Genomic DNA, 6,127 nt, shown 5'->3' on the forward strand with positions numbered 1-6,127 from the left:
CTTCAGGACATTATTTCATCTTACTACTGCATAGTTTTCCATTATATGTGTGTGTGTGTGTGTGTGTGTGTGTGTGTGTGTGTGTGTGTGTACACCACATTTTGTTAATCCACTTGTCTGTTGATGGACATTTGGATTTGTATTTCCCACTTTTGGCAATTGTGAATAATGCTGCTATGAATAGCAGTGCATCTATTTTTTTTTTTGATAAAACAAATGCTTTTTATTGCACATTTATAAAATCTGCATAGTTATATCAAGTGTTCTTCCCTCCCACAAGTCTCCCACTAATCCTTAAATTTAGTTAAAACATAATACCCAATGGAGAGTCTTTTAAAAATGGTCAAAAGGGATATTTATCTTCCTACATATACATATAATTTTCTTTTTACAAATCCACATCTTGTATTTTTAAAAGCAAAAAAGGGATGGGGGATTAAAATGTTCTTTTGGGCCAGCAGCCTTAGACATCTGTTTTTGACAATTTTCAGATGTTAGAAAAATCTAACTAAATGGTTAACCATCAAAATGCTATGTTTAGTCAAGTTTCACAATGCTACTCTATATGAAGTCCTTAATGCTTTCCTTCTTTCACTCAGGACTGAGTATGAGGTTTTATGGTTTATTTAAAAATATAAAATAAAAGAAAGAGGGCGGGGAAAGAAAGGGAGGGAGGGAGAGAAAGAAAGAAGAGGCAGTTTCCTTTTGACTTTTCAGTTTCTTACTGCCAAGCGACCTTATATTCTACCCACATGTAAAAGGGCAGAAGTTCATCAGCAACCCATTTTGTCATCTCCTGTCAAAAACCAGTAAAATGTATATTTCTAAACTCCTGCAGTTAATAATTTTTAAATGTCACCTGTGTTTGATAAAATAACTAGGAGTTCCATTCATCTGGTTCAAGTTCTGATGAATCACTCTTCTATTCTGCTGTCAAAAACACTTATGCCTGAAGGATAATTTAAAAAGTGACAAAAGGCTTGGAAAAGCCCAAGCATTCTTGTAGGTACAAGAGGCATTTTAGGTCTTCTGGCATAATTCAGTACCTCAATACACTGGTTCCTGCCTTGTCTAGTAAAATAGCTTTTACAATTTTGTACCTAAAAAGTGCGATTTTATTTTTAACCCTTCTTTACACACACAGAATGGTTGGGGTCTGGATCCGAATCTTACTTGTCCACCTAATTCCTTTCCCAAGGTGTATACTGTGACAGCAGAATTCAGTGCATCCGGTAGGCAACCAGACCAGGATGGGCCTTGAACACATGGGGGCTTATTTCACCGTCACAGCTGAAACCCCTTGAATTGACTCCATGACCGCTGCAAATCGGCTACAAAGGTCATACAGAGAATTGGGTTGAATAGTTGGAGGCTCCTTCAAGACAATGATTTCTGCAGAGGGATCTAGAAGCCTGGGCAGAAACTCCCCTAAGCACAGCTGTAGATTTTCTGCAATGTCCTGGCCAAGGTAAGAACACCAATGGTTTCTCATAACCTCAATAGCATCTAGGTCATCCTTGGAGATGTCATTATTAATGATGAGATGAATGCAGGGAATGATCAACTCATTCATAACATTAATACCCTCTGTTACAGAGTGGTCATCATTTGTTTCAAAGAGAGAAGCTGCTTTGGCATTCAGTTCCAGAAGGCATTTTCGTCGGTATAAAGCAATCACAGATTCCTTCACTCCTCGTCGGGGGCCCTTCAGGAGCAGAGCTGCATTGCTCTGATAAGCATATACCAGATAGGAAAGCGCTTCTTGGTACTTTCCTTTTTGGTATAGTTCCAGGCCAGTTAGGAGATACACAGACACCTTTCGAAACAAACTATAATCTTCATGCCACTTCTTATACTCTTCCATATTCATATCATCTGGACCAATTTCCTTCAGTTTAGCTTGAGCTACCTTCATAATACTGATTGATCTTTCATCATAGCTCAGATTTTTATCTGCAAACTGTTCCAGAAGGGTCCGTTCTATTACCCTTTTTGGTGCTTCATTTTGGAAAAAGTAGACAAGGACATGTTGAAGTCGAGGATCACTGTGTGAGGTGGGGATCTCTTTGGCAAGCTGATAGAGCCTGGAGTATTCTTCATGGAATGCCTCACTCAATGCTGCCTCTACCCCACTCTTCTCATAAGCACGTGCTGTGTTTGCAATAGCCTGGGCAGTCTGTTCCTTGACAATCACAGCATGCTCTGATGACAGACAGCGAACCCCATGAGAAGAAGCTACTGGAGGTTCTTGTGATGTAGAGAAATCCTGTGACGATGAACTGGTGGAGGATTCCATTTGAGGGATTTTGCAAGACTGCTCTTCCTCCCACTCCTCTACTTCCTGCTCAAACCTCCAGTTATCTTCTTGAATGTAATGCTTCAGTTCAACAGACAGGGCATCCATTTCTCCTAACATTTGATCTGATTCATTTGGAGCTGCCTCTGCATTGAAGTGGGGTAGCTTGTCATTAATGTATATCAGACAGTAAGCACTAACATTTCTCAGGCCCCCATAGGAATCTCTTTCAAGTTCTTCCCAGGAGGATTCGGTAACAGAGATATCATTGTACTTGAGCCAAATTTGTCGGGGTTGATTATAGATATAGGCCCAGTAGTGTCCAGAATTTGCTTGTCCTTCATGAACAAGAACTGCATGCAAGCGATAAGGCACCTGACGAAGGAGAGGATCACAGTACATCTGCTCAATAGTCTGGGTAGTGCTTGTAATACAATTCTTTAAATCTTGTATATCTTGTTCAATCTCACTCCTCCACCTCTGAAGACAGGTCTTAACAAAATTTATCTCCTCATCTGTGACTGTTCGAGGAGCTGGGTGTGTAGGCATTTCCATGGAAGATCGGGAGGATAGAAGTGGCTTATTCATGATCTTAGACTTCTGTTGAGAATCTTCAGAAGAAAAGCTACTTTCACCATCCTGAGGAGAGCTTTCTGTACTTGCACTTTCCTCAGATATCAGCTGAGAATCCAGGCAATGCACCGAAGAAAGCGGTAATGTCACTGGTGTGTCACTCTGAGATGAGGAGCTTTCTGAGGAAGGCTTTGTACTAGCAAATTCAATGACATACTTCAACATGTCTGGGAGTGGGAACCGAGCTGGGCCCGAGCCGTACTTCACGTACCTTTCAAGTTTTTGCTGCAAAAATCTTATTTCCTCCTTCAACTTTCGAATACATTCTCTCTTTCTTCGAATAAGCTCTTTGCTTCTGTACATGTATCTGTCCATATAAATAATTTGAGGAAATTCCAACTTATTGTGAATTTTCTCTGGTTGCCCAAGGGACTGATTGAACTCAAATCTTGAGAGTTCAAAGGTCAACACTGGAGGTAGCTTTGTAAACCAACGTTCTTGTCCATACTTTACTGACTGGTCAGAAGGAAGCAGCTCAACGTCACCCTCCACCATGGCCCCTTCCAAACATTCATCTAAGTTGCGGTAACCGTTTACCTCAAGGGGATACTGGCCAAAGGTCTCGTTGTTACAGAAGGGCTTTCCTTCACGAACCCCTTCAGTCAGGAAAGTACCATAGAATAGCTGCACCATTGGATTTTCAGATTTGTTCCTGGGATTGTTAACATTAACAGCTAGCTGGAACGCATCCTCTAGCCAATCCAGGAGCTTGTGTGTGAATTCACTTACATCTTGCTGCTGCTCTTCGGATGATCGGAAAGCTCCCTTTAAGAGATCTAGGGCTGCTGACGGGTCTACAAATTTGCGGTTTGATCCCATCATCAGGGCAAACAGATACTGAAGCTCTTGCATAAACACAATATTTCTCTTTTCCGTGTGACTTCGACAAGTTTCAAGTACATTTTGCGGCAGACTATAGCTGAGAACGAGTCTTCGAAATTCAGGCAATTGAAAGAGAGACTGGATAACAGCACTAAACCAACATGTATTGCCAACATTTTTCAGCCCAACTGGCCAACCATCAACTCTCCTCCAGTCATTTGGATTGGGATTTTCTCCCCAGATTTCACAGCGTTTTCTCTTTGAGCGTTTAGTTTCTGCAGAGGTTGCTTCATGCATCCTGTTGAGATCTCGTCCATCAGCTTGTATTTTGGGGGACTCCAGGAGACTGAGAGCAATGGCAGCCTGAAGATCATCTTTGTTATCATGAGTAAGATCTATTACTTTTGCTAATACTTCTTTGTTGGCAGCACTCCCCTCTACTTCAGATGGTTCTGTAGCAACAGTATCTTGATTGGGCTCCTTAACTCTTTCATCAGTGAGAAGGCTGACTGCCTGGGTGATGTCACCATTACTGGCCTTCAGAGCTTCATGAAGAAAAGAAGGATCCTGAATGCCTGTGATTTCTCTCAGTTGATTTAACAGCATTTGGCAGCTCGAGCCGTGGCCGTCGGCAGCACCGGCCGTGTCGTCTTGTTGCAGCTCCGCAGTCATGGCCGAGGCGCCCCTCCGAGGGTCACCGGCGTCCCGCCGCCGCCGCCGCCGCCGCCGCCGCCGCCGACCTGTATTTCCCACTTTTGGCAATTGTGAATAATGCTGCTATGAATAGCAGTGCATCTATTTTTGTCACTGCTTTCAGCTCTTCTCTGTACATAGCAAGTAGTGTCATTTTTGTGTCGTAGGGTAACTTGATGTTTACTTTCCTAAGGAAAAGTGAAACTATCTTCCATAACGACTTTATCATTATAAATTCCCACCAGCAGCCCATAAATGTCCCAATTTCTCCACATCCTCCCCAACATTTGTAGTTTCCTGTTTATTTAATAGCAGCCATTCTTACAGGTGTGAGGAGGTATCCCATTGTAGTCTTCATCCACAAATGAAAATGACCATGTTGTCATGTTCTTTGAGCAATCTGTATTTGCTCTTCAGAAAAATGTCTATTCTATTCATCTCTTTATCCCAATTTATAATTCAGTTATTTGTTCTTTTGTTGTTGTGCTGCATCATTTCTTTATGTGTGCAGGATATCAAATGATTGTCCAATGTGTTATTTCCCAATATTTTCTCCTGTTGAGTTGGTTGCCTCATCACCTTTTTGACAGTCTTTTGAAGTGTAGAAGCACTTGATTTTGAGGAGCTCCCATTTATCTATTTTTTCTTTTGTTGCTTGTGCTTTGCGTGTAAAGTTTAGGAAGTTACCTCCTATTACTAGGTCCTGAGGATGTTTCTCTATTATTTTCTTCTACAAACTTTATGGTGCTAGTTCTTATATTTAGGTGTTTGATCCACTTGGAGTTAATTTTTGTATATTGTGTAAATTATGATTCCTCTTTCATTCTTTTGGTTATTGACATCCAGTTCTACCATGCCCATTTATTGAAGACTATTTTATCCCAGTTCAGTGAATTTGGGGACCTTGTCAAAATTCAGTTTACCTTTGACGTGGTGGCCTATTTCTGCACTCTTTATTCCATTCCATGGGTCAATACATCTGTTTTTGTCCCAGTGCCATACTATTTTGACCACTGTGGCTTTATAATAAGTTTTCAAGTCAGAAAGTGTTAATCCTTACACTTCATTCTTCTTTTTTAGGATGCTTTTAGCTGTTCGGGGTCTCTTTCACTTCCAGATGGATTAGGGAACTAGTTTTCCAAGTCTTCAAAGTAGGTTGTTGAAATTTTGATTGGTGCTTTGTTGAATCTGTAGATCAACTTGGGTAGAACTGATACCTTACTATCTTTAACTTCCCTATCCATGAGCAGGGAATGTCTTTCCACCTATTTAGATTTTCTTTTTAAAATATTACATAGTTTTCTGTGTACAAGTCCTTTATATCCTTAATTAAGTTCATTCCTAAGTACTTTATTCTTTTATTTACTATTTAGAATGGAATTTTTTCCTTTACTGTCTCCTCAGTAAGTCATTGCTTCCATATAGAAACATTACTGATTTTTTCACATTGATTTTATATCCCACCACTTTACTAAATTTTTTATTGGATCAAGTAACTTTGTTGTAGATTTTTCAGGATTTTCCAAGAATAGCATCACACCATATGCATATAATGAAAGTTTTCTTCTTCCTTTCCAATTTGGATGCCTTTTATTTCTTTGTTTTGCATGATTGCTCTAAGTAAAACTTCTATTACAATGTTGAATAATAGTGGTGACAGAAGTCATCCTTGTCTCATTCCTG

General features: G+C 40.3%; 1 pseudogene; it reads right to left on the reverse strand.

Moving 5' to 3' along the window:
- Window positions 1–889: 889 nt before the first annotated feature.
- LOC143672952 (ubiquitin carboxyl-terminal hydrolase 28 pseudogene) lies at window positions 890–4,480 on the reverse strand (annotated as a pseudogene).
- Between the last annotated feature and the right edge of the window lie 1,647 nt (window positions 4,481–6,127).

The sequence above is a fragment of the Tamandua tetradactyla genome (genome assembly GCF_023851605.1).
Source record: "Tamandua tetradactyla isolate mTamTet1 chromosome 22 unlocalized genomic scaffold, mTamTet1.pri SUPER_22_unloc_2, whole genome shotgun sequence".
NCBI lineage: Eukaryota > Metazoa > Chordata > Mammalia > Pilosa > Myrmecophagidae > Tamandua > Tamandua tetradactyla.